This window comes from Electrophorus electricus, chromosome 13 (assembly GCF_041902795.1).
Source record: "Electrophorus electricus isolate QZ-2024a chromosome 13, ASM4190279v1, whole genome shotgun sequence".
NCBI classification, from domain to species: domain Eukaryota; kingdom Metazoa; phylum Chordata; class Actinopteri; order Gymnotiformes; family Gymnotidae; genus Electrophorus; species Electrophorus electricus.
This window is the reverse complement of record NC_137509.1, coordinates 3581187-3606490: the sequence shown is the minus strand read 5'-3', so window position 1 is coordinate 3606490 and position 25304 is coordinate 3581187. Positions and strand designations below refer to the sequence as shown.

General features: G+C 38.9%; 3 pseudogenes; 1 reads left to right on the top strand and 2 right to left on the bottom strand.

Moving 5' to 3' along the window:
- LOC113592250 (uncharacterized) overlaps positions 1 to 25304 on the bottom strand; it is a 39227-nt pseudogene that overhangs the window by 11968 nt on the left and 1955 nt on the right.
- On the bottom strand, positions 37 to 1877 carry LOC145643522 (E3 ubiquitin-protein ligase TRIM17-like; annotated as a pseudogene).
- On the top strand, positions 18334 to 23321 carry LOC113592251 (zinc-binding protein A33-like; annotated as a pseudogene).

The following is a 25304-nucleotide window of genomic DNA, read 5'->3' as shown; positions in this document are numbered from 1 at the left end:
TTTCTTATGTTACAGATTTATGTCTGGAAAACATTTCTAATATGAAAGCTTTTCACCTGTTTCTTTCAACTTCTCATTCAATGTTTTACAGAGTTTTTCATTCTGAATCTTCTGAAGCTTTGACAAATCTCTCTTCACAGACTCCACACTCACATCAGTGTCAGTACTGATGTCAGTCCAGTTCTTGGTGTGTGGAGGGCTGCTCAGGGTTGGGTACATCTACAGTAGAGCAGGAGGGAGGAGAAACCCCTCAGCATGGGGAGTGTTGTCCTGTGAGGTGCTGCGTTGTCTCTGAGCAGATAGAGGAACACTGACCTGTAAGAGGTGGATGTGGTCCTCAGTGTGGGAGAGCTGCTCCAGCTCAATGTCTCTCTTCTTTAGATCAGTGATTTCCTGCTCCAGCTCTTTAATGAGTCCTTCAGCCTGCCTCTTCAGCCTGCCTGCTGCTTTCTGCTTCTCCTCCATTACATGAATCAGCTCAGACTGGTTTCTCTCAATGGAGCATATCAGTGCAGTGAAGATCTCAATGCTGTCTGCAATCTCTTTTTCTGTGATTTTCTAATGGAAGAAGAAATTATCACTTTAAACAGACAAAGGTGATCTGAAATTTACCTTCAGTTTTCTAAGTGCTGACAAATTTAATTAAAACTTCTGTTTGTAGTAGGAATGAAGTATGTTGTGGTTCACACTTTTTGGAGCTCTACTGAGTGTCCGATCTTTTTGATCTTCAGTCTCTTTAGGATCATTTTCTGCACCTCTGACTGTATCTTCCTCAGCTGTGTCTGTAGGCAGAGAGGAAAACTAAGAATATTTGATTTTATACGTTAAATATGATGTAATGCGAGGAGACAGACCAGGATGCGGGGACGAGTTGCGGAGCACAGAACATATTTTTATTAATACACACCACAATGATGACGTAGCTCGTAGGCTATCACGGTCAAACACCAACAACGTTCGCACTCACACATGAGACTTCTATGTACACATACTAACGATACACGAGGAGCAGCTGTGAAACACGGGGGCCATGGCCATACACACACACACACAGAGGGAGATGTTTGGGAGGAGGGGTCGTACTATGACGTATGAAATGCTTCCCTGGGTTTTTTGACGTTTTTGCATGTTTCTTTTATAAATGTGCATTGTGTTTAATGTTGATATTATCCGGTGCTAATCGGTGTTTGTCACCTTTTTCTCTCTAAAATTGGCATTTATCATTTTAGCATAATTAATTAAAATGTTAATAAATTAATTAAATGGTTATTAGAAATGTGCATTGTGCATAAGAATGTTTAATAGTTGATGTTTATAGTGTCTCTCACCTTTTTCTCTCCACTCTGCTCCTCTAGAGGAACAGTGTTGTGTGTCACAACATCTTGTCCTCTCTACAGAACATCTCCAGGGGTCTCTCATGCTTCTGGCATATGTAGTCCTCCAGGTTCTCTACAGGGTTTAGTAGTTTGTGTTTCTTCAGTTTTGGAACATTATTATGAGGCTCTAGATGTGACTTACAATATGTCAGACCACAGTCCAGACAGGATTTTACAGCCTTCGACTTCACTGCAGTGCAGGCATCACAAAGAACATCAGGCTTATCAAGACTCCTTTTCTTCTTGAAGTGATCCACTACCTCTCTCAGTGTTGTATTAATCTTGAGTTCAGGGCTTGTGATGAACTTCTCTTTACATAGTGGACACAGACAGTGTCGATTCTTGTCCCAGTATTGTGTAAGACAGGCAGGTCCTGCAGAAGTTGTGTCCACATGAAGTGGAGACTGGATCCGTTAACACATCCAGACAGACAGAACACATGACCTGCTCCCCAGACAGGAAGCAGCTGGCGTCATGTCTGACTGATAACAAAAGAAACATGAAGAAACTTTCATTTATTCTTAATCTATAATATAATGTATTTGAATTATTGTCACACATTGTTCCTAAATATTTCAGAACTAAATCTGAAAGGAAAACAGTGAATAAAAGATGTAAACCGTTTGTGACTGATAATTCGAGTTGAGTTTGATCATCATTATGTGTGTCTATCTTCATTCTCCAGGACTCAGCAACTCCCACCTCAGACTTTAAACTCCTGCTCTGAAACTTAACATGGTTTACACAGGCAACATGGAGCTCAGAGTGAAAATGACTTCATTCTGTATTACTGTGGTTTTATTTTGATCAGTTACTGATACAGCACACAGGTGTACAAAACAAAGTAGCTAATAAAGCTAATACACAGGCTATATTAAATGCACGTGTGTATGAGCTGTGTAACACACTCAGCTTGGCCAGTCATACGCCTCTTTTTCTCAGGTGGGTGTGTTGAGGATTCTATCATTTATTTTTCCTTTTCTTTAAAGCTTTTCAGAAGCAATGACATCACTATGCAAATGCACTTAATCTGTATGTGCTTCTTGCTTTTTAAAGCAGAATTATTGTATCAAGCACATCCATATAAGCAAAAGCACTGGAGCTCCTGAGATGACATTGATATTTATCTACAGAAGGTAAACCTACTTATTAAAATACAAATAGACAATGGTAACCATAACTGTCATCTAACTTCCCATGTTTTTCTGTGTTTTTTTATGATAGTATATGCACTCAGTACTCATCAGTTAGCAGAACATAGTGATCTTTGACTGTTTCCCACCTTAGCTCACCAACCTGGTCAAATACAAATTTTTTTGAGCAAATGTTCACACTGTCCTTTAATGTTTACTTTTATCTGTTTATACAATAACGTTCGGTCGAAGGTCCTTGCCATCCTTAACATTGTTCACCCCTATAGACGAACAGTGGAGAAATGTCTGAACGATACACCATTCAGTGAAACACAGATCTTTACTTTTCTTTTTATTGCTTTTCAGCTGGTTGCAATTTTCTGTTTACAATCTCGGAGTGACTGAGCATCCAATAAAGATGGAACTGGGACGGTTTGTAACGAAAACGTTTCCTTTTTCAAATGAACTTTCGGTTTCACTTTTACTTACCTACCATGAAGTACGTAGCACTTCCATGTTCACTTGTTTTGTTCTTTTTCAGTTTAACAAAGTATGTGAACATAAACTGTGCAAAGGAGCTGAAACGTGTGTGTGTGTGTGTGTGTGTGGGGGGGGGGGGGGGGGGATTATTTACCTTTATGCAGATGTACCCGATGGTTATTATTAAGTATTATAACACTGTCCCATTGACACTGCTAGTATTAAAATCCTATTATATATGTATATCCAGCTTGTCATTTTTCCAGCTAACTTATATTCCACTCAATGATGTTTTTTTTTTTTAAAGAGAGACACCAAGTATCCATGTACCCAGGCTTCGGTTGTAACGCAATACATGTAGTGACGTTGCGTAATCAGGATACAAAAATTAACTGTATTCCGTTACAGTTACAGGGAACAAATGCAGCAATTATATTACTAGTAAGTCCTAAAAGTGTGGTGATCAGTAAGATCATTACATTATAGCTTAGCAAGATTACAATCAGCAAGATAAACAAGATTCACTCCCTCGCGCCCCTCCTTAAAGGTTCTATTCGCGGGACTGGTTCCCATCATCATCATCATCGAATATAGTCTGCGCTTATTTACAAGGTTTAAATGTGCCATGCCAGAAGCTTTTTTCTGGTGCCATTTATGCTGTTCTTTGTTTTTATTTGTCACGGAACGCTCGCCTCCCTCGAGCCACGTGCTTCGGCCCGCCACGTGCAGTGGGAGGACTGTCTTGTTTGTAACCACACCTGCACCTGGATCGTCTTTATGTATATAAACCCGTGTTAAAGTGTGCAGGTTGTTGGTCATTGTAGATGTAATCTCTAAATGTAACGTGTTCGTTAGATGTATCCTTGTGTATTGTGTTCGTTTAATGTCAAATCGTTTTGTCTATCGTTTGTATTACGTGAGTGCCGCTGTCGTTTGTTATTAAATGTTCGTCCCTGTCGAGGAAGTCTGTGCGTCTTGCCTCGCGCCCTGCGGCACTCGGACAGACAAGCGTTACATTATTAATAAACACAATATTTGTTCTCGTGGATACGAAATTTGGTTCATATGACTTAATACACGTTAAGTAAAAATGATCTAATCTCTCATATGCCCCGTAGTTGTTGTCAGATGATAAACTTTCTCACTAACTATAAATTGGTGAGAGTGAAGAATCCAGAGTACAATTCGCTTTTCGAGGTACCCTTCACATCCGAGTGTTACTTTATTAAAACACAAATTTTTAAAATAGACGAGTCCATGATCTCCTATCGCGGAAGAACATTTTATTCCGCATATTCCAACACTAAGAGACAAAACCAAAAGCAAAAACAGAAATCTAGAACTACACACAGGCAGACACAGAACTCAAAGTATGTGTAACAGGTACTGCCTTGTACCTTTAAAGAAGCATCACCATTGTCAGGGAAAACTAGGTTTATTAGTACGGCTTAAAAACAATCTAGTTAGACCTAAATATAACGAGGATTCTGCCATTTCTTTTTTTTCTCAGCTTTAATGCTTTTAAGAAAACAAACAAACAAACAAACAAAAACTTAGCAAATGCACTTAATGAAGGGAACATCATGTCCTCATCATCCTATGCTTAACTGGATTAAAATCTGTAAGAAGATTGTAGGAGAGTAAAATATACACTCAGTAATCACTTTATGCAGTATCTACTATATAGCTGTATTTAATAGGCTGTTATTTAATTTGCAGTCAATTGTAGGTTGCAAGATACCACTCCTGTATTTTGTAGTTATATAACTCACTCTGGTTGTGAGTTATGCTACCTAGAACCTAAAGGAAAATATCTAAATTTACATGATCCATTTATATGCAATCATTTTCATATTTTGCGCATTGAAATTGTAAACCACTAACAATTCCCATTCCGTAATTAAAAAGGTGGCAAAATTGTGCAAAGACAGACACACATTTACCATCAGTGAAAAATTCTGATTACTTTAGACTGGCCAGAAAAATGGTCTGGTATCCCCTTAGGTGGAGCTATAGAGCAGATGCACCTAATAAACCAGCAACTCAGAACTTTACAGTGAACCACAATTAATGCAACTTTATATGGTTTAACAAGATACACTTATGATGCTGATCCATGTAATTTAATAGATTATGGATAATAATAACATTTAAGAAAACTTCAGAAACCTTACTTACCTGAATACTGCTGAATCCTCTTCAATTTTCTAGAGGCAACTTTTAACAAGAGATAATATTCATATTTATTGTAAAATGAAGGTATACTAAATAATACTGATCAGTTACTCAATCAATGAATTAATTACTTTTCTTGGACCATAGATTTCTTATGTTACAGATTTATGTCTGGAAAACATTTCTAATATGAAAGCTTTTCACCTGTTTCTTTCAACTTCTCATTCAATGTTTTACAGAGTTTTTCATTCTGAATCTTCTGAAGCTTTGACAAATCTCTCTTCACAGACTCCACACTCACATCAGTGTCAGTACTGATGTCAGTCCAGTTCTTGGTGTGTGGAGGGCTGCTCAGGGTTGGGTACATCTACAGTAGAGCAGGAGGGAGGAGAAACCCCTCAGCATGGGGAGTGTTGTCCTGTGAGGTGCTGCGTTGTCTCTGAGCAGATAGAGGAACACTGACCTGTAAGAGGTGGATGTGGTCCTCAGTGTGGGAGAGCTGCTCCAGCTCAATGTCTCTCTTCTTTAGATCAGTGATTTCCTGCTCCAGCTCTTTAATGAGTCCTTCAGCCTGCCTCTTCAGCCTGCCTGCTGCTTTCTGCTTCTCCTCCATTACATGAATCAGCTCAGACTGGTTTCTCTCAATGGAGCATATCAGTGCAGTGAAGATCTCAATGCTGTCTGCAATCTCTTTTTCTGTGATTTTCTAATGGAAGAAGAAATTATCACTTTAAACAGACAAAGGTGATCTGAAATTTACCTTCAGTTTTCTAAGTGCTGACAAATTTAATTAAAACTTCTGTTTGTAGTAGGAATGAAGTATGTTGTGGTTCACACTTTTTGGAGCTCTACTGAGTGTCCGATCTTTTTGATCTTCAGTCTCTTTAGGATCATTTTCTGCACCTCTGACTGTATCTTCCTCAGCTGTGTCTGTAGGCAGAGAGGAAAACTAAGAATATTTGATTTTATACGTTAAATATGATGTAATGCGAGGAGACAGACCAGGATGCGGGGACGAGTTGCGGAGCACAGAACATATTTTTATTAATACACACCACAATGATGACGTAGCTCGTAGGCTATCACGGTCAAACACCAACAACGTTCGCACTCACACATGAGACTTCTATGTACACATACTAACGATACACGAGGAGCAGCTGTGAAACACGGGGGCCATGGCCATACACACACACACACAGAGGGAGATGTTTGGGAGGAGGGGTCGTACTATGACGTATGAAATGCTTCCCTGGGTTTTTTGACGTTTTTGCATGTTTCTTTTATAAATGTGCATTGTGTTTAATGTTGATATTATCCGGTGCTAATCGGTGTTTGTCACCTTTTTCTCTCTAAAATTGGCATTTATCATTTTAGCATAATTAATTAAAATGTTAATAAATTAATTAAATGGTTATTAGAAATGTGCATTGTGCATAAGAATGTTTAATAGTTGATGTTTATAGTGTCTCTCACCTTTTTCTCTCCACTCTGCTCCTCTAGAGGAACAGTGTTGTGTGTCACAACATCTTGTCCTCTCTACAGAACATCTCCAGGGGTCTCTCATGCTTCTGGCATATGTAGTCCTCCAGGTTCTCTACAGGGTTTAGTAGTTTGTGTTTCTTCAGTTTTGGAACATTATTATGAGGCTCTAGATGTGACTTACAATATGTCAGACCACAGTCCAGACAGGATTTTACAGCCTTCGACTTCACTGCAGTGCAGGCATCACAAAGAACATCAGGCTTATCAAGACTCCTTTTCTTCTTGAAGTGATCCACTACCTCTCTCAGTGTTGTATTAATCTTGAGTTCAGGGCTTGTGATGAACTTCTCTTTACATAGTGGACACAGACAGTGTCGATTCTTGTCCCAGTATTGTGTAAGACAGGCAGGTCCTGCAGAAGTTGTGTCCACATGAAGTGGAGACTGGATCCGTTAACACATCCAGACAGACAGAACACATGACCTGCTCCCCAGACAGGAAGCAGCTGGCGTCATGTCTGACTGATAACAAAAGAAACATGAAGAAACTTTCATTTATTCTTAATCTATAATATAATGTATTTGAATTATTGTCACACATTGTTCCTAAATATTTCAGAACTAAATCTGAAAGGAAAACAGTGAATAAAAGATGTAAACCGTTTGTGACTGATAATTCGAGTTGAGTTTGATCATCATTATGTGTGTCTATCTTCATTCTCCAGGACTCAGCAACTCCCACCTCAGACTTTAAACTCCTGCTCTGAAACTTAACATGGTTTACACAGGCAACATGGAGCTCAGAGTGAAAATGACTTCATTCTGTATTACTGTGGTTTTATTTTGATCAGTTACTGATACAGCACACAGGTGTACAAAACAAAGTAGCTAATAAAGCTAATACACAGGCTATATTAAATGCACGTGTGTATGAGCTGTGTAACACACTCAGCTTGGCCAGTCATACGCCTCTTTTTCTCAGGTGGGTGTGTTGAGGATTCTATCATTTATTTTTCCTTTTCTTTAAAGCTTTTCAGAAGCAATGACATCACTATGCAAATGCACTTAATCTGTATGTGCTTCTTGCTTTTTAAAGCAGAATTATTGTATCAAGCACATCCATATAAGCAAAAGCACTGGAGCTCCTGAGATGACATTGATATTTATCTACAGAAGGTAAACCTACTTATTAAAATACAAATAGACAATGGTAACCATAACTGTCATCTAACTTCCCATGTTTTTCTGTGTTTTTTTATGATAGTATATGCACTCAGTACTCATCAGTTAGCAGAACATAGTGATCTTTGACTGTTTCCCACCTTAGCTCACCAACCTGGTCAAATACAAATTTTTTTGAGCAAATGTTCACACTGTCCTTTAATGTTTACTTTTATCTGTTTATACAATAACGTTCGGTCGAAGGTCCTTGCCATCCTTAACATTGTTCACCCCTATAGACGAACAGTGGAGAAATGTCTGAACGATACACCATTCAGTGAAACACAGATCTTTACTTTTCTTTTTATTGCTTTTCAGCTGGTTGCAATTTTCTGTTTACAATCTCGGAGTGACTGAGCATCCAATAAAGATGGAACTGGGACGGTTTGTAACGAAAACGTTTCCTTTTTCAAATGAACTTTCGGTTTCACTTTTACTTACCTACCATGAAGTACGTAGCACTTCCATGTTCACTTGTTTTGTTCTTTTTCAGTTTAACAAAGTATGTGAACATAAACTGTGCAAAGGAGCTGAAACGTGTGTGTGTGTGTGTGTGTGTGTGTGGGGGGGGGGGGGGGGGGATTATTTACCTTTATGCAGATGTACCCGATGGTTATTATTAAGTATTATAACACTGTCCCATTGACACTGCTAGTATTAAAATCCTATTATATATGTATATCCAGCTTGTCATTTTTCCAGCTAACTTATATTCCACTCAATGATGTTTTTTTTTTTTAAAGAGAGACACCAAGTATCCATGTACCCAGGCTTCGGTTGTAACGCAATACATGTAGTGACGTTGCGTAATCAGGATACAAAAATTAACTGTATTCCGTTACAGTTACAGGGAACAAATGCAGCAATTATATTACTAGTAAGTCCTAAAAGTGTGGTGATCAGTAAGATCATTACATTATAGCTTAGCAAGATTACAATCAGCAAGATAAACAAGATTCACTCCCTCGCGCCCCTCCTTAAAGGTTCTATTCGCGGGACTGGTTCCCATCATCATCATCATCGAATATAGTCTGCGCTTATTTACAAGGTTTAAATGTGCCATGCCAGAAGCTTTTTTCTGGTGCCATTTATGCTGTTCTTTGTTTTTATTTGTCACGGAACGCTCGCCTCCCTCGAGCCACGTGCTTCGGCCCGCCACGTGCAGTGGGAGGACTGTCTTGTTTGTAACCACACCTGCACCTGGATCGTCTTTATGTATATAAACCCGTGTTAAAGTGTGCAGGTTGTTGGTCATTGTAGATGTAATCTCTAAATGTAACGTGTTCGTTAGATGTATCCTTGTGTATTGTGTTCGTTTAATGTCAAATCGTTTTGTCTATCGTTTGTATTACGTGAGTGCCGCTGTCGTTTGTTATTAAATGTTCGTCCCTGTCGAGGAAGTCTGTGCGTCTTGCCTCGCGCCCTGCGGCACTCGGACAGACAAGCGTTACATTATTAATAAACACAATATTTGTTCTCGTGGATACGAAATTTGGTTCATATGACTTAATACACGTTAAGTAAAAATGATCTAATCTCTCATATGCCCCGTAGTTGTTGTCAGATGATAAACTTTCTCACTAACTATAAATTGGTGAGAGTGAAGAATCCAGAGTACAATTCGCTTTTCGAGGTACCCTTCACATCCGAGTGTTACTTTATTAAAACACAAATTTTTAAAATAGACGAGTCCATGATCTCCTATCGCGGAAGAACATTTTATTCCGCATATTCCAACACTAAGAGACAAAACCAAAAGCAAAAACAGAAATCTAGAACTACACACAGGCAGACACAGAACTCAAAGTATGTGTAACAGGTACTGCCTTGTACCTTTAAAGAAGCATCACCATTGTCAGGGAAAACTAGGTTTATTAGTACGGCTTAAAAACAATCTAGTTAGACCTAAATATAACGAGGATTCTGCCATTTCTTTTTTTTCTCAGCTTTAATGCTTTTAAGAAAACAAACAAACAAACAAACAAAAACTTAGCAAATGCACTTAATGAAGGGAACATCATGTCCTCATCATCCTATGCTTAACTGGATTAAAATCTGTAAGAAGATTGTAGGAGAGTAAAATATACACTCAGTAATCACTTTATGCAGTATCTACTATATAGCTGTATTTAATAGGCTGTTATTTAATTTGCAGTCAATTGTAGGTTGCAAGATACCACTCCTGTATTTTGTAGTTATATAACTCACTCTGGTTGTGAGTTATGCTACCTAGAACCTAAAGGAAAATATCTAAATTTACATGATCCATTTATATGCAATCATTTTCATATTTTGCGCATTGAAATTGTAAACCACTAACAATTCCCATTCCGTAATTAAAAAGGTGGCAAAATTGTGCAAAGACAGACACACATTTACCATCAGTGAAAAATTCTGATTACTTTAGACTGGCCAGAAAAATGGTCTGGTATCCCCTTAGGTGGAGCTATAGAGCAGATGCACCTAATAAACCAGCAACTCAGAACTTTACAGTGAACCACAATTAATGCAACTTTATATGGTTTAACAAGATACACTTATGATGCTGATCCATGTAATTTAATAGATTATGGATAATAATAACATTTAAGAAAACTTCAGAAACCTTACTTACCTGAATACTGCTGAATCCTCTTCAATTTTCTAGAGGCAACTTTTAACAAGAGATAATATTCATATTTATTGTAAAATGAAGGTATACTAAATAATACTGATCAGTTACTCAATCAATGAATTAATTACTTTTCTTGGACCATAGATTTCTTATGTTACAGATTTATGTCTGGAAAACATTTCTAATATGAAAGCTTTTCACCTGTTTCTTTCAACTTCTCATTCAATGTTTTACAGAGTTTTTCATTCTGAATCTTCTGAAGCTTTGACAAATCTCTCTTCACAGACTCCACACTCACATCAGTGTCAGTACTGATGTCAGTCCAGTTCTTGGTGTGTGGAGGGCTGCTCAGGGTTGGGTACATCTACAGTAGAGCAGGAGGGAGGAGAAACCCCTCAGCATGGGGAGTGTTGTCCTGTGAGGTGCTGCGTTGTCTCTGAGCAGATAGAGGAACACTGACCTGTAAGAGGTGGATGTGGTCCTCAGTGTGGGAGAGCTGCTCCAGCTCAATGTCTCTCTTCTTTAGATCAGTGATTTCCTGCTCCAGCTCTTTAATGAGTCCTTCAGCCTGCCTCTTCAGCCTGCCTGCTGCTTTCTGCTTCTCCTCCATTACATGAATCAGCTCAGACTGGTTTCTCTCAATGGAGCATATCAGTGCAGTGAAGATCTCAATGCTGTCTGCAATCTCTTTTTCTGTGATTTTCTAATGGAAGAAGAAATTATCACTTTAAACAGACAAAGGTGATCTGAAATTTACCTTCAGTTTTCTAAGTGCTGACAAATTTAATTAAAACTTCTGTTTGTAGTAGGAATGAAGTATGTTGTGGTTCACACTTTTTGGAGCTCTACTGAGTGTCCGATCTTTTTGATCTTCAGTCTCTTTAGGATCATTTTCTGCACCTCTGACTGTATCTTCCTCAGCTGTGTCTGTAGGCAGAGAGGAAAACTAAGAATATTTGATTTTATACGTTAAATATGATGTAATGCGAGGAGACAGACCAGGATGCGGGGACGAGTTGCGGAGCACAGAACATATTTTTATTAATACACACCACAATGATGACGTAGCTCGTAGGCTATCACGGTCAAACACCAACAACGTTCGCACTCACACATGAGACTTCTATGTACACATACTAACGATACACGAGGAGCAGCTGTGAAACACGGGGGCCATGGCCATACACACACACACACAGAGGGAGATGTTTGGGAGGAGGGGTCGTACTATGACGTATGAAATGCTTCCCTGGGTTTTTTGACGTTTTTGCATGTTTCTTTTATAAATGTGCATTGTGTTTAATGTTGATATTATCCGGTGCTAATCGGTGTTTGTCACCTTTTTCTCTCTAAAATTGGCATTTATCATTTTAGCATAATTAATTAAAATGTTAATAAATTAATTAAATGGTTATTAGAAATGTGCATTGTGCATAAGAATGTTTAATAGTTGATGTTTATAGTGTCTCTCACCTTTTTCTCTCCACTCTGCTCCTCTAGAGGAACAGTGTTGTGTGTCACAACATCTTGTCCTCTCTACAGAACATCTCCAGGGGTCTCTCATGCTTCTGGCATATGTAGTCCTCCAGGTTCTCTACAGGGTTTAGTAGTTTGTGTTTCTTCAGTTTTGGAACATTATTATGAGGCTCTAGATGTGACTTACAATATGTCAGACCACAGTCCAGACAGGATTTTACAGCCTTCGACTTCACTGCAGTGCAGGCATCACAAAGAACATCAGGCTTATCAAGACTCCTTTTCTTCTTGAAGTGATCCACTACCTCTCTCAGTGTTGTATTAATCTTGAGTTCAGGGCTTGTGATGAACTTCTCTTTACATAGTGGACACAGACAGTGTCGATTCTTGTCCCAGTATTGTGTAAGACAGGCAGGTCCTGCAGAAGTTGTGTCCACATGAAGTGGAGACTGGATCCGTTAACACATCCAGACAGACAGAACACATGACCTGCTCCCCAGACAGGAAGAAGCTGGCGTCATGTCTGACTGATAACAAAAGAAACATGAAGAAACTTTCATTTATTCTTAATCTATAATATAATGTATTTGAATTATTGTCACACATTGTTCCTAAATATTTCAGAACTAAATCTGAAAGGAAAACAGTGAATAAAAGATGTAAACCGTTTGTGACTGATAATTCGAGTTGAGTTTGATCATCATTATGTGTGTCTATCTTCATTCTCCAGGACTCAGCAACTCCCACCTCAGACTTTAAACTCCTGCTCTGAAACTTAACATGGTTTACACAGGCAACATGGAGCTCAGAGTGAAAATGACTTCATTCTGTATTACTGTGGTTTTATTTTGATCAGTTACTGATACAGCACACAGGTGTACAAAACAAAGTAGCTAATAAAGCTAATACACAGGCTATATTAAATGCACGTGTGTATGAGCTGTGTAACACACTCAGCTTGGCCAGTCATACGCCTCTTTTTCTCAGGTGGGTGTGTTGAGGATTCTATCATTTATTTTTCCTTTTCTTTAAAGCTTTTCAGAAGCAATGACATCACTATGCAAATGCACTTAATCTGTATGTGCTTCTTGCTTTTTAAAGCAGAATTATTGTATCAAGCACATCCATATAAGCAAAAGCACTGGAGCTCCTGAGATGACATTGATATTTATCTACAGAAGGTAAACCTACTTATTAAAATACAAATAGACAATGGTAACCATAACTGTCATCTAACTTCCCATGTTTTTCTGTGTTTTTTTATGATAGTATATGCACTCAGTACTCATCAGTTAGCAGAACATAGTGATCTTTGACTGTTTCCCACCTTAGCTCACCAACCTGGTCAAATACAAATTTTTTTGAGCAAATGTTCACACTGTCCTTTAATGTTTACTTTTATCTGTTTATACAATAACGTTCGGTCGAAGGTCCTTGCCATCCTTAACATTGTTCACCCCTATAGACGAACAGTGGAGAAATGTCTGAACGATACACCATTCAGTGAAACACAGATCTTTACTTTTCTTTTTATTGCTTTTCAGCTGGTTGCAATTTTCTGTTTACAATCTCGGAGTGACTGAGCATCCAATAAAGATGGAACTGGGACGGTTTGTAACGAAAACGTTTCCTTTTTCAAATGAACTTTCGGTTTCACTTTTACTTACCTACCATGAAGTACGTAGCACTTCCATGTTCACTTGTTTTGTTCTTTTTCAGTTTAACAAAGTATGTGAACATAAACTGTGCAAAGGAGCTGAAACGTGTGTGTGTGTGTGTGTGTGTGTGGGGGGGGGGGGGGGGGGGATTATTTACCTTTATGCAGATGTACCCGATGGTTATTATTAAGTATTATAACACTGTCCCATTGACACTGCTAGTATTAAAATCCTATTATATATGTATATCCAGCTTGTCATTTTTCCAGCTAACTTATATTCCACTCAATGATGTTTTTTTTTTTTAAAGAGAGACACCAAGTATCCATGTACCCAGGCTTCGGTTGTAACGCAATACATGTAGTGACGTTGCGTAATCAGGATACAAAAATTAACTGTATTCCGTTACAGTTACAGGGAACAAATGCAGCAATTATATTACTAGTAAGTCCTAAAAGTGTGGTGATCAGTAAGATCATTACATTATAGCTTAGCAAGATTACAATCAGCAAGATAAACAAGATTCACTCCCTCGCGCCCCTCCTTAAAGGTTCTATTCGCGGGACTGGTTCCCATCATCATCATCATCGAATATAGTCTGCGCTTATTTACAAGGTTTAAATGTGCCATGCCAGAAGCTTTTTTCTGGTGCCATTTATGCTGTTCTTTGTTTTTATTTGTCACGGAACGCTCGCCTCCCTCGAGCCACGTGCTTCGGCCCGCCACGTGCAGTGGGAGGACTGTCTTGTTTGTAACCACACCTGCACCTGGATCGTCTTTATGTATATAAACCCGTGTTAAAGTGTGCAGGTTGTTGGTCATTGTAGATGTAATCTCTAAATGTAACGTGTTCGTTAGATGTATCCTTGTGTATTGTGTTCGTTTAATGTCAAATCGTTTTGTCTATCGTTTGTATTACGTGAGTGCCGCTGTCGTTTGTTATTAAATGTTCGTCCCTGTCGAGGAAGTCTGTGCGTCTTGCCTCGCGCCCTGCGGCACTCGGACAGACAAGCGTTACATTATTAATAAACACAATATTTGTTCTCGTGGATACGAAATTTGGTTCATATGACTTAATACACGTTAAGTAAAAATGATCTAATCTCTCATATGCCCCGTAGTTGTTGTCAGATGATAAACTTTCTCACTAACTATAAATTGGTGAGAGTGAAGAATCCAGAGTACAATTCGCTTTTCGAGGTACCCTTCACATCCGAGTGTTACTTTATTAAAACACAAATTTTTAAAATAGACGAGTCCATGATCTCCTATCGCGGAAGAACATTTTATTCCGCATATTCCAACACTAAGAGACAAAACCAAAAGCAAAAACAGAAATCTAGAACTACACACAGGCAGACACAGAACTCAAAGTATGTGTAACAGGTACTGCCTTGTACCTTTAAAGAAGCATCACCATTGTCAGGGAAAACTAGGTTTATTAGTACGGCTTAAAAACAATCTAGTTAGACCTAAATATAACGAGGATTCTGCCATTTCTTTTTTTTCTCAGCTTTAATGCTTTTAAGAAAACAAACAAACAAACAAACAAAAACTTAGCAAATGCACTTAATGAAGGGAACATCATGTCCTCATCATCCTATGCTTAACTGGATTAAAATCTGTAAGAAGATTGTAGGAGAGTAAAATATACACTCAGTAATCACTTTATGCAGTATCTACTATATAGCTGTATTTAATAGGCTGTTATTTAATTTGCAGTCAATTGTAGGTTGCAAGATACCACTCCTGCATTTTGTAGTTATATAACTCACTCTGGATGTTAGTTCATGCTACCTAGAACCTAAAGGAAAATATCTAAATTTACATGATCCATTTATATGCAATCATTTTCATATTTTGCGCATTGAAATTGTAAACCACTAACAATTCCCATTCCGTAATTAAAAAGGTGGCAAAATTGTGCAAAGACAGACACACATTTACCATCAGTGAAAAATTCTGATTACTTTAGACTGGCCAGAAAAATGGTCTGGTATCCCCTTAGGTGGAGCTATAGAGCAGATGCACCTAATAAACCAGCAACTCAGAACTTTACAGTGAACCACAATTAATGCAACTTTATATGGTTTAACAAGATACACTTATGATGCTGATCCATGTAATTTAATAGATTATGGATAATAATAACATTTAAGAAAACTTCAGAAACCTTACTTACCTGAATACTGCTGAATCCTCTTCAATTTTCTAGAGGCAACTTTTAACAAGAGATAATATTCATATTTATTGTAAAATGAAGGTATACTAAATAATACTGATCAGTTACTCAATCAATGAATTAATTACTTTTCTTGGACCATAGATTTCTTATGTTACAGATTTATGTCTGGAAAACATTTCTAATATGAAAGCTTTTCACCTGTTTCTTTCAACTTCTCATTCAATGTTTTACAGAGTTTTTCATTCTGAATCTTCTGAAGCTTTGACAAATCTCTCTTCACAGACTCCACACTCACATCAGTGTCAGTACTGATGTCAGTCCAGTTCCTGGTGTGTGGAGGGCTGCTCAGGGCTGCGTACATCTACAGTAGAGCAGGAGGGAGGAGAAACCCCTCAGCATGGGGAGTGTTGTCCTGTGAGGTGCTGCGTTGTCTCTGAGCAGATAGAGGAACACTGACCTGTAAGAGGTGGTTGTGGTCCTCAGTGTGGGAGAGCTGCTCCAGTTCAGTGTCTCTCCTCTTTAGATCAGTGATGTCCTGCTCCATGTAAGGGCTCGGGCAAAACCAGACGCTTGCAGATATGAGAAAAGGAGGGAATACTTTAATAGTACAGGGAAAGGGGAATAATCCGAAGCACTAAAGGGGCAATCCAAGACGTAGAGAAAAATCAATCCAAGTTCATAAACCAAATTAGCAAAAAAGCCAAGTAACATATCCAAAAGGGGAATACAAATACAGGGTTCGATACACAAAAAGGCTTATCCAAAAACCACTCAGTACACTAAGAGAAAACAACAATACTTCACAAAGACTTAAGAGTCCGAAACCTTCTTAAATACTCTAAGATTAAAGAGACACAGGTGTTTTCAATATTCCGGAGAAACAAATCTGATTAAATGTCTCTGATTGGTCTTGTTGTTGACTGGGTGATAAACAGGCTGCTGGGTACTGTAGTCAGCATCGTGATCTGGTGTCATGACACTCCAGCTCTTTAATGAGTCTTTCAGCCTGCCTCTCTGCTGCTTTCTGCTTCTTCTCCTACACCTGAAGCAGCTCAATATCAGAGAAGCGAAGACCTCAATACTGTCTGCAATCTTTCTCTGTGCTTTTCTGGAAAAAAAAAAAAAAACACTAAAAATTAAAACATCAAAGGTGAAAAGATATTTAAAATCAGTTTGTTAAGCTCGGCAAAATGAAACTCAAGCTACATATTATATTAGATATGGAGTATATCATGTTTGATTCACTTTTCCAAACTCTACTGAGTGACTGATCTCTATGATCTTCTTCAGTCTCTCTTGGATCATCTTCTGCACCTATGGCTGTGTCTTTTCCAGATGTGCCTGTTGGCAGAGAGGAAAACAAAGAATATTTGCATTTATATTTTAAATATAAATGGTTCCCTATGTTTTAAATAATGTTTAAATGATTAAATTCATGTTAAATATGAAATTTGTATTACAATAATTTTAGCATAATTAAGTACTTAAAATCTTAATAAATTAAGTAAAATATATATTTGCATTGTTTAAGGTTGATCTTTATAGTGTATCTTACCTTTTTCTCTCCACTCTGCTCCTCTAGAGGAACAGTGTTGTGTGTATTGTGGTCTGTCTCAGTGCAGAACTGACACACACACACACACACACACACACACACACACACACACACACACACATCTTGTCCTCTCTACAGAACATCTCCAGGGGTCTCTCATGCTTCTGGCATATGTAGTCCTCCAGGTTCTCTACAAGGTTTAGTAGTTTGTGTTTCTTAAGTTTTGGAACATTATTATGAGGCTCTAAATGAGATTTACACAATGTCACTGCACAGTCCAGACAGGATTTTACAACCATCAACTTCACTCCAGTGCAGGTGTCACAAAGAACATCAGGCTTATCTAGACTCTTTTTCTTCTTGAAGTGATCCACTACCTCTCTCAGTGTTGTATTAATCTTGAGTTCAGGTCTTTTGATGGACTTCTCTTTATATAATGAACACGGACAGTGTGTTCTGCTGTCCCAGTATTGTGTAAGGCAGGTCCTGCAGAAGTTGTGTCCACATGGAGTGGAGACTTGACCTGTTAACACATCCAGTCAGACAGAACACATGAACTGCTCCCCAGACAGGAAAAAGCAATATGAGGTCCACCAAAGCCTACCCAGAATCCTTTGCTGAAGCCTGCAGAGGCCTCTACAGAGGCTTCTGCCCTGTATGCAACTCGCTCTAAATGCACAAAGATTCTCTATATTCCTTTATGTTTTACTTGATTAATATGTTGTAACGAATGCACACATGTAGAAGATCCAGTTGCAGAGGTTTTATTTTAGCAACCAAACTAATACGTGCAGTCAGACAGGTAAGCGCGGTTGGGTCGGTCCCGGGTCGATGCACGGGGTAGCATTCAGGAGGTGTCCAAGGGTCAGGCAGGAGACGAGGTCTAGAAAGCAGGCAGGAGTCAATAACCAGGAAAACATACAGGATGAGGACATGCTCGGTACACCACATAAGTAAGCAATACTTCGGGACTAGTATGCGGAGAGGAGAAGCTTATAAAGGGGTAGGAAATGAAAGGAATAGGAATCAGGTGTGTGCTAGAATTCCAGTGACTCAAATCCGGGATGTGTGCGAGTGCCGTGGCTGTGTGGGGCTGAGGGTTGTTCCTGGGGTTTGTAACAGTTGTCTAATGCAATGTTAGGCCTCTTTTGCTTGTTAACACTCTTATTACCTCACATCCATGATGCAAAACCACGTGTAAATCCTGTAATTCCTGCGGATCATACCATCCTACTACAGGAAATCCTCACAATCTAACTGACGACTTTCATGAGTTGAGACTGAATTATTAACCATTAATAAATTAAATAAAGTTTATATATTGTCCCTGTTAATCAGGATTGTGCCCCAATTAACCTTAGCAACTGTGATTGACAATTTATTAAAGTGTTAAAACCACTACATATGCATACTATCTGCTAGCTTTTAAAACATTCAAAATGTTTACCTAGTACAGCCAACTCATTAAAAAGGAAAATTCTATTTTCCACACTATAAGCCTTTTAAAGTTGTTTTTTATTTATTTATTTTTTTTACGTTTTTCCTTCATAGTGCATCAAATATGCTTTCATGTGACTCCAGGAGGCACCTGTCTGAGGAGCAGTTCATGTGTACTGTCTGTCTTGATGTGTTAACTGATCCAGTCTTCACTCTATGTGTACACAACTTCACCAAGACCTGCCTTATACAATACGGGGGAAAAAAGAAGACTGCAGCTGGCCGTGAATGAAAGGATGGCGTCAGGGAAACTAAAAGCATTCTGTGGATAAGCGCAACTCCACCTTGTTTTGCTGTGGGTGACCTGTTCTGTATTTTGGTGAAGTCACTTTCTGTTTCGCTAGGATTGCTCTTTAATTGCATGACTTTCTGTGACGTAGAATTTGTCTGTATAGCTTTTACTGTGATTTGGGTGTGGGGATATTTTAAAGTCTATTATGAATTGCATTTCTAAAGTGGTTTATTCAAGTGTGTGTTGATGTCTACGTTGACTGTCGACGAACCCCTTTGCAAATAAGAACCAGAACAAGATTACCCGCTCATTATATTTAGGTCTAACTAGATTGTTTTTAAGCCGTACTAATAAACCTAGTTTTCCCTGACAATGGTGATGCTTCTTTAAAGGTACAAGGCAGTACCTGTTACACATACTTTGAGTTCTGTGTCTGCCTGTGTGTAGTTCTAGATTTCTGTTTTTGCTTTTGGTTTTGTCTCTTAGTGTTGGAATATGCGGAATAAAATGTTCTTCCGCGATAGGAGATCATGGACTCGTCTATTTTAAAAATTTGTGTTTTAATAAAGTAACACTCGGATGTGAAGGGTACCTCGAAAAGCGAATTGTACTCTGGATTCTTCACTCTCACCAATTTATAGTTAGTGAGAAAGTTTATCATCTGACAACAACTACGGGGCATATGAGAGATTAGATCATTTTTACTTAACGTGTATTAAGTCATATGAACCAAATTTCGTATCCACGAGAACAAATATTGTGTTTATTAATAATGTAACGCTTGTCTGTCCGAGTGCCGCAGGGCGCGAGGCAAGACGCACAGACTTCCTCGACAGGGACGAACATTTAATAACAAACGACAGCGGCACTCACGTAATACAAACGTTAGACAAAACGATTTGACATTAAACGAACACAATACACAAGGATACATCTAACAAACACGTTACATTTAGAGATTACATCTACAATGACCAACAACCTGCACACTTTAACACGGGTTTATATACATAAAGACGATCCAGGTGCAGGTGTGGTTACAAACAAGACAGTCCTCCCACTGCACGTGGCGGGCCGAAGCACGTGGCTCGAGGGAGGCGAGCGTTCCGTGACAAATAAAAACAAAGAACAGCATAAATGGCACCAGAAAAAAGCTTCTGGCATGGCACATTTAAACCTTGTAAATAAGCGCAGACTATATTCGATGATGATGATGATGGGAACCAGTCCCGCGAATAGAACCTTTAAGGAGGGGCGCGAGGGAGTGAATCTTGTTTATCTTGCTGATTGTAATCTTGCTAAGCTATAATGTAATGATCTTACTGATCACCACACTTTTAGGACTTACTAGTAATATAATTGCTGCATTTGTTCCCTGTAACTGTAACGGAATACAGTTAATTTTTGTATCCTGATTACGCAACGTCACTACATGTATTGCGTTACAACCGAAGCCTGGGTACATGGATACTTGGTGTCTCTCTTTAAAAAAAAAAAACATCATTGAGTGGAATATAAGTTAGCTGGAAAAATGACAAGCTGGATATACATATATAATAGGATTTTAATACTAGCAGTGTCAATGGGACAGTGTTATAATACTTAATAATAACCATCGGGTACATCTGCATAAAGGTAAATAATCCCCCCCCCCCCACACACACACACACACACACACACACGTTTCAGCTCCTTTGCACAGTTTATGTTCACATACTTTGTTAAACTGAAAAAGAACAAAACAAGTGAACATGGAAGTGCTACGTACTTCATGGTAGGTAAGTAAAAGTGAAACCGAAAGTTCATTTGAAAAAGGAAACGTTTTCGTTACAAACCGTCCCAGTTCCATCTTTATTGGATGCTCAGTCACTCCGAGATTGTAAACAGAAAATTGCAACCAGCTGAAAAGCAATAAAAAGAAAAGTAAAGATCTGTGTTTCACTGAATGGTGTATCGTTCAGACATTTCTCCACTGTTCGTCTATAGGGGTGAACAATGTTAAGGATGGCAAGGACCTTCGACCGAACGTTATTGTATAAACAGATAAAAGTAAACATTAAAGGACAGTGTGAACATTTGCTCAAAAAAATTTGTATTTGACCAGGTTGGTGAGCTAAGGTGGGAAACAGTCAAAGATCACTATGTTCTGCTAACTGATGAGTACTGAGTGCATATACTATCATAAAAAAACACAGAAAAACATGGGAAGTTAGATGACAGTTACGGTTACCATTGTCTATTTGTATTTTAATAAGTAGGTTTACCTTCTGTAGATAAATATCAATGTCATCTCAGGAGCTCCAGTGCTTTTGCTTATATGGATGTGCTTGATACAATAATTCTGCTTTAAAAAGCAAGAAGCACATACAGATTAAGTGCATTTGCATAGTGATGTCATTGCTTCTGAAAAGCTTTAAAGAAAAGGAAAAATAAATGATAGAATCCTCAACACACCCACCTGAGAAAAAGAGGCGTATGACTGGCCAAGCTGAGTGTGTTACACAGCTCATACACACGTGCATTTAATATAGCCTGTGTATTAGCTTTATTAGCTACTTTGTTTTGTACACCTGTGTGCTGTATCAGTAACTGATCAAAATAAAACCACAGTAATACAGAATGAAGTCATTTTCACTCTGAGCTCCATGTTGCCTGTGTAAACCATGTTAAGTTTCAGAGCAGGAGTTTAAAGTCTGAGGTGGGAGTTGCTGAGTCCTGGAGAATGAAGATAGACACACATAATGATGATCAAACTCAACTCGAATTATCAGTCACAAACGGTTTACATCTTTTATTCACTGTTTTCCTTTCAGATTTAGTTCTGAAATATTTAGGAACAATGTGTGACAATAATTCAAATACATTATATTATAGATTAAGAATAAATGAAAGTTTCTTCATGTTTCTTTTGTTATCAGTCAGACATGACGCCAGCTGCTTCCTGTCTGGGGAGCAGGTCATGTGTTCTGTCTGTCTGGATGTGTTAACGGATCCAGTCTCCACTTCATGTGGACACAACTTCTGCAGGACCTGCCTGTCTTACACAATACTGGGACAAGAATCGACACTGTCTGTGTCCACTATGTAAAGAGAAGTTCATCACAAGCCCTGAACTCAAGATTAATACAACACTGAGAGAGGTAGTGGATCACTTCAAGAAGAAACCCAACTTGATAAACCCTGTGAAGAACCTGGAGGACTACATATGCCAGAACACAAGACCCCTGGAGCTGTTCTGTAGAAAGGACATGTAAAGCTTTCTGCTCAATTGTGCCATATTTCCAGTGACCTCTTTTATTATGAATTTGTTTTTAAAATAATAACAGAGGCGTATATCACTGTAAAATGTATGGCAGCCTTTTCAAGATAGCAGATACCTTATCATGTGATTATTCAGTGTGTATATGCTACACTTCTACATTTACCTGACACTTTTATCCAAAGCAACTTACAATTTTGACTGAGTACAACTTGAACAATTGAGGGTTAAGGGTTTTGTTCAGGGGCCCAACCGTGGCAACTTGGCAGCGGAACTTGAATTGGCAACTTTCTGATTACAAGTCAATTACCTTAACCACTGAGCTACCACTGCTTCTACAAGCCATCTTACAAATGTTAATCAGTAAGATCCCTTGGATGATGAGGACATTAAGTTCTCATATACTGTATGTTGTTCTTAGTGGATGTGACACTGGATCCTGATATAGCTCATCCTGTGTAATTATGGAAAATAACTGTCATATGGAGACACAATACAGAATTTGCCTGACTACCCAAAGTGGTTTGATAGGTATCCTGTTGTCCTGGGAAAGGTGGGGTTCGCTTCAGGGAAATTTTACTATGAGGTGCAGGTCAAAGGGAAGACATATTGGGATGTAGGAGTGGCCAGAGAGTCCATTAACAGGAAGGGGAAGTATACACTAAGCCCTCAAAATGGATGCTGGATTGTGTGCCTGAGGAAGGGGAATGAATACAAGGCTTGCACTGGTCCAACTGTCATACTATTCTTGAAGGAGAAGCACCAGAATGTGGGAGTGTTTGAGGATTATGAGGAGGGTCTGGTCTCCTTTTATGATGTGGAGGCCAGGTTTCATATCTCCTCTTTCACTGGTCAGTCTTTCATTGAGAAACTTTACCCATACTTCAGGCCTTTTACTTTAGTGAAGGGTACAAACTTGGCTCCATTGATCATCTCTCGTATATTGAAGACTGAATACACTTCTGTCATCTCATAAAACTATAAGAACAGGAAAAAATATTTTCTGTAAAACCAATGGCAAAAGCATGCCAACAGAGTAATATAATCTGAAATTGTTTCTGTTTTTAAACAAATGCTTACATTTTAATCACTTTAATCATCTATAAAACAACAATATCAAAGAAATGACATTTTCTGTTTTACCAGTGGTGAAAGAATATCAATATCAAGAATATCAAGTTTAAATTTTGTTCTGTTAAAAACAGTACATTAACACTACCTAATGTTGAAAATAACAAGGAATAGTCAATTTTAAATGATCAATTTGTCTCTTCTCCCTTAAACATAGAATATATGCACTTGACATGTGTATCCTAACATTGTTTTAGTCATGACTATTGGTTAAAGTTATTTTACCTCTGACAGTTTTACAGTTTTTGTTTCATCAATAAAGATTTACTTTACTGATTATAGTTTACATTATAGTTTATAGATATAATAGGCTTATGCACTTTTGCATCATTCCAAGTTGAGGCTAAATAAAGATATTTTGTGACAGACTATGTTTTCTATATTACCGCTTCACAACACAGCTGCTCATTACAGAGTTTAAGAGTCAACAGTGCTCCAGGACCCGCAGAGTGTAACCCCTCTTGAATTAGATTAGTATGTTGGTATTTATTACTATAACTAAGAAAATGCTTTCTTACGGTTCTTACTTTCATTTGATCATCTAAAGGCTATTCCCAAGTAATCAAATGAATTTCTAAAAATGAATCTTGAGAGTAATAAATGCTCTTTTGCATAGCAGTAAGGAAACAGAAGCAGAAAAATTATAAACAGTAAGTCAGCATTGTAACGGGCTGAGTGCTGCTGGGCAAGAGGCAGGACTACAGACTCTCAACGAAGACAAACGTTTAACCTGCGATACAGACAGTGGCGCGCACGTATAATGCAAACTGTGAACATGAACACACATTCGGTGAACTACAGTTCAGCATTCAACACCATCATCCCCTCCCTACTCACTACTAAGTTGGGAGATCTAGGACTGCATACATCCCTGTGCGACTGGATCTCCAACTTCCTAACAGACAGACCACAATCAGTACAGGTGGGAAACTGCTCCTCAACCACCCTCACCCTCAGCACTGGAGCTCCTCAGGGTTGTGTCCTAAGCCCCCTGCTCTACTCACTGTACACCTATGACAGCACAGCCACTTCCAGCTCTAACATCATTGTCAAGTTTGCTGACGACACCGTTGTCGTGGGTCTGTTCTCGGACAATGACGAGAGGGCCTACCTGGAGGAGATTAAACACCTGGAAAACTGGTGCCAGGAAAATAATCTCCTCCTAAACGTCAGTAAGACAAAGGAGCTGATCGTGGATTGCAGCAAGAAGCAGGAGCGGCACTACCAACCTGTGAGGATCAGTGGGACCACGGTGGAGAGAGTAGATAGTTTCAGGTACCTTGGTGTTCACATCTCGCAGGACCTGTCCTGGTCCCGCCATACCAGCTCCCTGGCAAAGAAGGCTCGTCAGCGTCTTTACCACCTCAGACGCCTAAGGGACTTCAGACTGCCCTCCAAGGTACTGCGGAACTTCTACACCTGCACTATCGAGAGCATCCTCACGGGGAACATCACAGTCTGGTTTGGGAATAGCACCAAGCAGGACAGACAAGCACTCCAAAGGGTAGTGTGTTCAGCAGAGCGCATCACTCACTCGGAACTTCCTGACCTGCAGACCATCTACTACAAGCGGTGCCAGACCAAGGCCAGGAAAATTGTGAAGGACCCCACCCATCCCAACAATAGACTCTTCTCTCTGTTGAGGTCAGGGAGGCGCTTCCGCTCCCTGAAGACCAAGACAGAGAGGCTGAAGAGGAGCTTCTTCCCACAGGCCATTCGGGCCCTGAATCAGGGAAACTGATAAACTGTGGGGACCACCACCACCATGTAACATAACTGTATATCTGTACATCTGTATATATAGATTTATACTCAATTACCCTGTTAC